The sequence below is a fragment of the Triticum aestivum genome, chromosome 1A (assembly GCF_018294505.1).
Source record: "Triticum aestivum cultivar Chinese Spring chromosome 1A, IWGSC CS RefSeq v2.1, whole genome shotgun sequence".
NCBI classification, from domain to species: Eukaryota; Viridiplantae; Streptophyta; class Magnoliopsida; order Poales; family Poaceae; genus Triticum; species Triticum aestivum.
The window spans coordinates 380,758,872-380,768,383 of record NC_057794.1 but is presented as its reverse complement, the minus strand read 5'-3'; the positions used below and the strand labels follow the sequence as shown (position 1 = coordinate 380,768,383).

Genomic DNA, 9,512 nt, shown 5'->3' with positions numbered 1-9,512 from the left:
TGTATCGCCAGTGTGGCTCGGGGAGGACGAGTACATTCTTCTGGAACCAGCAGCACGTCACTGTGATCAATCCACACAAGGATGTTGCGACAACGCCTCCACATGTGCCACGTGGCTTCATGAACTGTAAGAGAGACACTGTGTAGCGTGCCATTGTGTTTTGCACATAGTTGAAGTACTAGTAAGGTACACGTGCATTGCACGCGTTAGATTTTGCAATCAAATTATGAATAAATACCACACTATAGCATGTAAGCACTGAGTCATATACGCCTAATGTAGACCTTCATTTTATTCTTATTGTTCATCTCATTCAAAATCAATTAGTTTTTATAAAAAACCTAGGGCCTCTTTGATTCGTAGGATTTCCAAAACGCGTGAATAGGAAGAACATGGGATTAGAGTGGAATGTCGTCTTGAATCCTACATGATTGTACAAGTGTTTGATTGTGCACAGAAAAAATGTAGAATTCATTCAAAGAGGTTTGAGTGGATGGGATGTTTCCTATGAAATCTAGTGCAAATGAATCATATGGAAAAATTCCTATGGTTTACAATCCTATGAATCAAACAACCAAGATTGGAAAAATTCTTAAGGATTAGAATCCTCCAAAATTACTTTGAGAATCCTTTCAATCAAAGAAGCCCTTAATCTATTTTATTATTCATAGAATTGTGCGTTGTAAAGCATAAAGTAAAAACAAATAATGGCAATTCAACTAGAAAAAAGTTTGGGCAGTTATGATGCGGAAGATTCTAGAATAAAGGAGAACCACTGTTGTTTTGAGATTTTTGCATTATGCTTAAGTTCAACCATGGAGTCTGCTAGATTGTACATGTGGCAAAATCCGATGGGGGCTAGAAGATAGTGCGAGGGGCCGAGTGGAGGGAGACTATGAAGGAGTGCACAACTGCAAGATCGATATTTAGAGAGAGGGGGTGAGAACGTGCGCTGTTGCGCGCAGTAGCGGAGCCATGAAAAATGTCCCATGAGCTAGGGGACCAAGCGTCGCTAATCCTTTATGAGGACGGCCAATTCATCAACTTAAACCATTTTACCAGCAATTGTATAATGACCACATTCATATTAGCCTCAATATATAGTGATGTTAGGGGGGCAGGGCCCTTGCTACCCCTTGTCTTCGCCATTGTGCGTGCGTCTGAGAGATGAAGCGGAAGGCATGGATGATGAGAGGGGGGCGTTGGATATATAATTAATGTGGGTGTATTAGCTATATATGTAATCCTATATAGAGAGGTATAGATTGATAGATGTGGACGTGGGAAAGAGGGTGAGACCTCACAAGATATATAGATTGATCGGTTTATGTGGAAAACTATGAAGGCCCTAGCTATATACACACACATAGAGGAACATCGATCGTTGAGCATGCACGTGAGAGATAAAGAATGCCCGATATGATGGAGAGGGGGATGTGTGTGTGCCTTCATGGGAGACCGACCTGAAGAAAAAGATTGCATGTGTGCGATGGATAATGCCGACTGGTAGTGTGTGTGCATGCATGCACGAGAAAGTTACTGGTACAACTATAAAGAGAAGACCAATTTGTGGGTGTAAAAGACTAGGTGAGGTCATAATCAATGTAAAGTTGAATTCAAATATTTGAATAAGAGATCATGATGTTTGAAACCCATCCATGCATGAATATAATGGAGATATGCGCGGTGTGGTTTGGAAACGAGCATGTTGTAATGTATACACATTGAACAAGGTCAGACTGGTTTGAATTTGAGATACCGATGGCAGACATCGTTTGGCCACATTGCATCCGTGCATGGACACACTATTCTAATTGGAGATGATGGGTGGCTTTCGCATCACATATCTTTATCTATACCCCTATATATATATATATATTATATTTTATATTTTTTATATAGTGTGCGGATAACTTTAACTTTGAATGATGGTCGTTGGATGAGGCCAATCCGATGGTGCAGAGCTGGAAAATTTGAGCACTACTGGTCGTTGGATATCATCTAGATTCCACCAGATTTTGCCACATGTACAATCTAGAAGACTCTATGTTTGAACTTAAGCATAATGCACAAACCTCAAAACACAAGCACTTCTTCTTTGTTCTAGAATCTTCCGTATTAGAATTGCCCAAATGTTTTTCTACATGATTTTTTACTTTATGCCTTACAACGCACAATTCCATGAATCTTAAAATAGATTAGCTTTCTTATAAAAACTAGATGATTTTGAATGAAATGAACTATAAGAATTAAACAAACATCTACATCATGCATATATGACTCAAAGCTTAAATGCTATAATGTGGTATTTATTCATAATTTGGTTGCCAAATCTCATGTGTGCAATGCACGTGTACCTTAGTATTCTAAATGGTGTCTGTGTGTGTTGTGCGTGTTAGACACATTGTACGTAGTATATCATACTAGTCTAAATTTTCTTTTTTGTGTACACGTTAAGCTTTTTCTCCTGAAATTTCAAGCCACGCCTTGTTATGCCGAAATTTCAAGCTAGCGTCTCTGTCTATCGTGCTGCGAAACTCCCGCCTCTTCATCCCGCGCCTTGTTACCCCGAAATATTTAAGATAAATCTTTGTCTCATTGTGCTCCGACAACTCCCTCCATCTCAACCCGCGCCTTGCTATTCCAAAATTACAATGCGCGTGAAAACTCCCACCTCCTGTGAAATTCCAACATGCGAAATGCCCGTGATACCCATGAACCAAAAGAACCGCCTCAAATCGGTGGGGGTACTTTCGTAACTTACCCCACATTTCAGACAAGCGCGTCCCTAAGCCATGGTTCCAAACTCCCATCCCATCTGCCCACCCATTCGTACACCGAGGCCGGGAAAACCCGCTAAGCCCCACACCCTCCTCCGTCCACCACCCAGCCGGAGCCTCTTCCCCGACGATGTCGTCCACAGCAACACCTCGACGTCCCTCATCCACCGTACCGGATGAGGATCCATTGTCGATCTGGTCGTCCCGCCGGTTCAGCCACCCCGTCCTCCACCTCCAAGGAGCTGCCCCGACATTCCCCTCATCTTTCGTGCCACCTCCATTCCCACACCACCGTCTTCACCTGCACCACCGAAAGAGCATCATCATCACCGTTTCCTCGGATGAAGCTGCCGCCTAATCAGCACCACGAAAGAGGTTGTACACTAATCGCCGCATTTTCTTCTTGATTCGATCTCACGGTGCTGTCGACGCTCGGTCCCGAGCCGACACAGCGCGGCTCCATCCACGGAATTCTGGCTGGCCACTTCCTCCACGGTGTCGCTCCCTCGGTGTTGATGTCCACATTAGTAGGAGCTGCTACTTCTTTAGATCTCGCTCGCGCTGCTGCTCCGCTCTTGCTCTCGATCCCCTGCCTAGTCTGCTCTTGCTCTTGCTCGCGCTACTGCTCTCACTCTTGCTCTTGCTTGCGATGCTGCTCCGATTTGGCTACACTTCAGCTGACTGAATCGACTTTTGAGTCAGTCGATTTTCAGTGGGTGGGGGGCTCGCTGGAGTTAAGGAAGAACCAGCCGCAGCAGGGAGGGGGGCTCGCCGGAGAGGTACCCCACTATCTATCTAAGGGTTCAGGGTGGGGTGGTGTAACACCCGAGTGTAATGATGCTATAGTAACCCCTGGGGTTAAGTTAATCTTTTTGCTAAACATGTGCCTAATCATTATTATCTCATTTTTCTTTCAACTTCCCCTTTGAATGCAAATTCAAATGCTAAGTGAAATTCAAAATTTCTCAAACATGAAAACAAAAATGTTCATCATGTGCCTAATATTCCACAACTAATATTGGTGGTGAACCAACATTTTTGCAAAGGGTTTAAGTGGCCTAAACTACTTAAAATAGTGACCTAAGCAATAAATTAAATGCCCTTTTTAATTTATAAAATTGGCAACTATTCCAAAAGCCTCCCAACCTTTTGTGGTAGTGCACTTTAATTCTTTGAAATTGTTTTGGTCAGTGGCATAATTTTGCAAAGTCATTATTGGCTAAAAAGAAAATGCAGAAGCTGCTGAAAATAAAAAGAAAAACTAAAAGAAAAGGAAAAGCAGAGGAGAGAGAGAAAGCTCCCTGCCTCACCTGGGCTTCGGCCCACCCGGCCAGCCGACCCAGCTAGGCCAGCCCGCTCCCCCTCCCCGATCATCCCTCTCCTCTCTGTTCACGCGAACGAGCCCCCCTAGCTCGTTCCCACCGGACCTGGCGCGGTGCCCCATGCTGCGACGTCGCCAGCAAGGGGATAAGGGCAGCCCCAACGCCTCGGGCTCCCTCCCCACTCGCCCACTTCACTACAAGAAATCTGTTAATACATGACGGTCATCATCCGTCACAGACCAACAGAAAACTGTCATGGGTGCCCACCCATGCTGGACTTGAAATATGTCATGTATATCGTGTCATAATTTGACATCATACTGACCATGACGGATCTTGGCCATCATGGATCTGCTCAAGGCCCGCCCAAGGCCCAAATCATTGTGACGGAATAAACCGTCATGCAACGACACCACATAGGATCATCAATTAAGCAACTGGATTGACGTGGCTGCCAACGTGGACATCTATTTTTCGTCATAGAAACTATCACCGTTTTAAGCAAAATTTAAATTTAGTTCAGCCCATTAGCCTATTTAATTCGGCCTAATTTTCACCAAGTACATTTTTAAGCATAATGCATTATAGAAATCATAATGCAAACTTTGGCCCAAGACAAAAGTATTTCCAAAGTTTCATTCAACCATCGAGAGGTATCTACAATATAGTAGTTTACAAAAACCTCCATACAATGGTAATTTTACAACATAGCTTAACAAAATATCACTCAAAAAATTAAGAAATAGTACAATCCAGTTCACACAAACTGTACATTCAAACTATTGAAGTAGTTATTCATGTTCTTGCCATCGACACTCCTGATGGACGCTATCTATCACGTCATGCAGATTGTGATGGGCAGCACCAAGTAGCCCGCTATGCAATCATACCTAGCATATTTACAAGACCGTTAGATATTTGTAGATATGAATAGATAGATGTAAGAGAAGTGCAACAAATTTAAAAATAAATCGCGTGTTGTCCAAAATTCTTAGATCTTACACTAGCATAGTATTTGCTACATATAAGTATCATGTAGATCTGTATTAATTAACACAACCAAGTTATGAGTAAACAATGAAATGCTAAGTACTTTGCATATCGTCCAAACAAGAAATAGAAAAACACTTGTCTCACAAAGGGGGACAATACATAATGCAGTGCACAAGATTCATTCAATTGTCATATGTCCAATGCTCCCTGATGATATGTTATGAAGATACAAGAAGGGATAGTTATGCGTTGAGAAGACAAACAGCGACAAACAGCTACAGTTGTCCAGTTGTACAATATTTTTCCAGTGCAGTGAGTAGGAATGGATCAACTTTTCAATACTTATTGAATGGCGCCTTTGGGTACCACCGATTTTCATAAATTAGGTTAACCAACCACAGAATCTACCCTGTTAGAGCATTAAGAAAGCATATATGCCCTGAAGAACAATGTCCACATCTTGTTGAGACTTGATAGTTGAAACTTAGAACAAAAAAGATATAGTAAAAATAAAATCAAAAGGCTAGGAAGGACACGGCAATTGACCTATCTAAGAATGTTGACATTTTGCCCATACATTTCTCTTGCAGCCACAAGAGATCATCAACAGTTAAATATATAGCTGAAGAATTTGTATTCGACTGGAACGATAATAAAGCAATAAGTGGAGATGCAAAATTACCAGCAGTGGTGAGGTGATACGTTTCTCACAGCCAGGACAACACCATCCTTAGTCTTCAAGGCGCTAGTAGTGGAACCAAACTACAATCCATAGCAGAAGGATCAACATCATAAACGTGGCTTACATGTAGCGAGGGGCACACAAATCTCAGCACCAAAATCTAAAGGTATGCAGTCCCATCCTAATTGTCCAACATCATGCTCCACAAATCTGGGTGTTGAGAAAACTGTATATCAACCTGGGTGTCCATGAGATAGACCTGGGCAAAGCAACTGACAAAAATTAGTATACTGTTAAACTAAAACTTTTGATAGAGAATTATTATTGACACAAAGAAGAATTTCATTGGAGGCCAAAGTGCAATGAAAACACCAATATTGTTATTTGCTGCAAACAAAAATCAAAATTTTCGAAGCTGCAGATTATTACACTATCTCATTATCTTTGTGTGCCTCTAAATCTCCAAAGCTGCAGATTGCTACACTTTCATTATTTCATTTTAGAGCCTCAATCATGTTGAGTGTATTAGCTTATTCAGTGGTGAATCTTGTGCCTCCCCCTCCAGGTCAGGGAGCAGCTTATTCGGTGGTAAAATTGTGTGCCTCTCCCCCTCCCTCTCAGCTTTTGTAGATGGAAGGAAGTTACTTCTAAAGCTTGCTGTGGTATGTCGAATTGCATAAGTTTCAAACAAGACCATAAACCAACATATATTGCGAAAATGTGACCTGAATATCACACGCACACACCAAAAAACGTCCAGCATTAATTCAGATAGGAACATGTACAGATATATGCAGGAAAACAAATTCATGATTACCGATCAGTATTAAGCGAGGCATTGTCAAAACTAAGAAATACTACCTCAGTTTAGCCTACAAAAAACGCATTATATTTTGAAATGGAGGTAGTATATCTGAATTTATCAGAACCTTAACAATACACTAAAGCCGAAGGAGATTTTTTTTACCGAATGTAAGCATTGATACTTGATCCTAATAGCAACAAAGATGAGTACATCTAACTTAGACAAGTTCTACAGCAAATAAAAATGCACACTGGTAGACTGTATCAAACAGCCACTTCTCAGTGAAGAGCATACACAACGTCAATTATTAGTTTGCAACTATGCCAGGGAGTAAAGTGGTAAATAATATAAAAATATATAGAGATATGCCCGATTTATAACAACAGGAAGGAGAAGAACACTAATATGCTTTATTCATCACTGGCATGGTCTAATTTTTTGTTAAGGACTGAACGTGAACTACCACACAACTTGTCTTCATCTGCAGACATATCTTTTAGGAAGATATGTTTTCTTTTAGTGTTTTTAAACCATATATACGACAAATACAAATAAAAAAATTGTATCAATAAGAAAACACTTACACAAATTCAGGATTTTCTCCAGTTCTTGGCTGCTTACCTTCACTTCCGAAGTGCCGATGGCGCTGCTTGTGCTAGCCAAGAGGGATGGTCGTGGTGGTTCAGATGGTGGACTTCCCTGGATGTTAGGTGCATGTGTGCACCTGCAAGATGAAGGAAATCAATCACGCAAGCACGCAGCCCATCACCTAGCAACCACATATGTACTACGGAAACAACAAGCATGCATGTACTACGGTAGCAGCAAGCACACATGTAGTATGTCAGTAGGAAGCAAGCGCCCAGCGGACAAGATGACCACGACAAGCAGCAACACGAGAGGACCTGGAGGTGAGCAGTGGTTGGGACGAAGTTACCATGCTGGCAAGTGGCAACGGGCGGCGGCGACAAAGCGACTCCACGCAGCGGCAAGGCGATTCCATGCGGCAGCGGCACGCTCATGCGGTCACCATCGATCCAATCTGCTTGCTCTAAAAAATCAGCATCGAGGAGAAGGGAGAGAGGAGTGAATATAGGTGGGGATAGAGGAGGGAGAGAGGAGCGAATCTAGGTGGGGATCATGGAGGAGCGAGAGAGGAGCCGATCTAGGAGGAGTGACAAGACGAGGGGGTGGCGGCGGAGGGGGAGAGAGATTGGGGAAGAAGCGTCTTAGGGTTAGGTTTGTATATACGAGGATGGGTTTGGGCGGGCTTTTGTGGGTTTGCGGGCTGTACTAGGTCATCCGTGACAGTTTTTGAATTTGTCATGAGAAATCCGTCATGTATTAACAGATTTCTTGTAGTGCTTGCCCTCTCTCTCCCTCGTCGATCTCTCCCTCGCTCTCCAGATTCCCTCCCCTCCTCAACCGAGGCCGATGACGCGTCCACCGCTCACCCCGCACCTCGCCAGCAGGTCCAGGAGGCGCGCCGTCGACGCCTTCGTCAACTACCTCACCGGAACAAGGCAGGGAAGCCCCATCAACGTCGCCATCGTCCCGTCTTCAGCCTCCATCCACCACGGTCGCCGCCATCTTCCTCCTCTCCGGCGACCCCCCTGCTGCTACAAAGCCTATCACTGGCCTCCATGTGCCGCTCGGTGAGCCCCTCATCCTTCTCCCTCTCCTTGTTGACTCTGGCGCGCCCCCTAGCTGCTTTCCCCACACGCGCTTGAACGCAGCGGCGTGGAGCTCGTCGCCGGCGAGTCTCCGGTGACCAATTGGTCATGGGTGTATGCCCGTTAGCTTCACCGCATCGCGCAGCACCCGCCTAGCTGGTTAGTTTGGTCACTTGCGCGCTCTAACGTCGCACCCGCTCGAGCCCAAACTCTGGCGCCGCTTCTGCTCGTCGCCGGCATCGTTCCCGGCAGTCCCCGGCCACGCCACCACCTCCATTCGACGCGGTGTGGACTGGCCGTTCGAACGAGCCAAACCACAGCCCCAGAGATGCCATGTGGGCGAAACCCGAAGCTCACCCGCGCCTCACTGCCGCACTGGAGCTCGCCGGAGCCCCTCTTCGGTGCCCTGCTGACGTGGCTGGCCGGGCCCCACCCCTGGCTCACTGCCAGTGGGCCCCATGGGCCCTAGTTGACTAGGTTGACCCAGTCAACTGCTGACTGGGCAGCCCAGTGCCATTGACATGCATGCCCCACCGCGTAATTAAGCTAATTAAAATGTTTTATAATTAAAAATAATTAGTTAAGCTAAATAGTCACTGACATGTGGGGCCCAGCTGCTAATTAACCACGTTTAATTAAAATAACCCACTGTTAGCCCTCTATCTATGACATGTTGGACCCACAGGTCAGTTTTGACCTGGTCAGCGAGTATGTTGACCTGCTGATGTCATGCTGACACCTTGCTGATGTCATATTCCTTTTCTGTTAATTTAAGTAATTCCAGAAAATTGTTTAATCTTTAGAAATTCGTAGTAAATAAACCGTAACTCGGATGAAAATGTTTTCTAACGAATCTGAATATGTGGTCCGTTCATCCGTCACATGCCCCTAGCATGCTGAACTTGGAACTTTCCCCCTCTTTCCCTTTGTCCGGAGTCCACCCAAGTCGGGGATTCATCCTCGGATGTTTATCCCCTCCGTTTGCAATGTGTAGTACTATGTTAGGTCGACCCTAGTTCTGCTTATCGTCTTGCCATGCTTAGCGTTGCTTTTGTTTGCTTATATTTACTGTTTCTTCCCCCTCTTCTCTCTGGTAGACCCCGAGGCCGGTGATGCCCCGGTGATCGACTACGTCGACGACGACCCTCCTTGCCAGAGCAACCAGGCAAGCTCCCCCTTTGATCATCCCGATATCGCCCATTCCATTCTCTCATTCTTGCATTAGATTTTGCTACTGTTATTGTTTGCTGCTATTCT

The 9,512-nt window shown here is 44.5% G+C and overlaps 1 long non-coding RNA gene across 4 annotated transcripts; it reads right to left on the bottom strand.

Moving 5' to 3' along the window:
- Nucleotides 1–4,713: 4,713 nt before the first annotated feature.
- On the bottom strand, nucleotides 4,714–7,809 carry LOC123135067 (uncharacterized). 4 transcript variants are annotated; one of them, XR_006465830.1, is made up of 4 exons: nucleotides 7,520–7,809; nucleotides 7,167–7,306; nucleotides 5,778–6,036; nucleotides 4,714–4,992 (listed from the first exon to the last, which is right to left on the bottom strand). It is a non-coding gene; the product is annotated as an uncharacterized lncRNA (long non-coding RNA). The 4 variants fall into 4 exon arrangements; XR_006465845.1 differs by having other exon boundaries at nucleotides 5,778–6,049; nucleotides 7,167–7,809; XR_006465820.1 differs by having other exon boundaries at nucleotides 7,167–7,809.
- Between the last annotated feature and the right edge of the window lie 1,703 nt (nucleotides 7,810–9,512).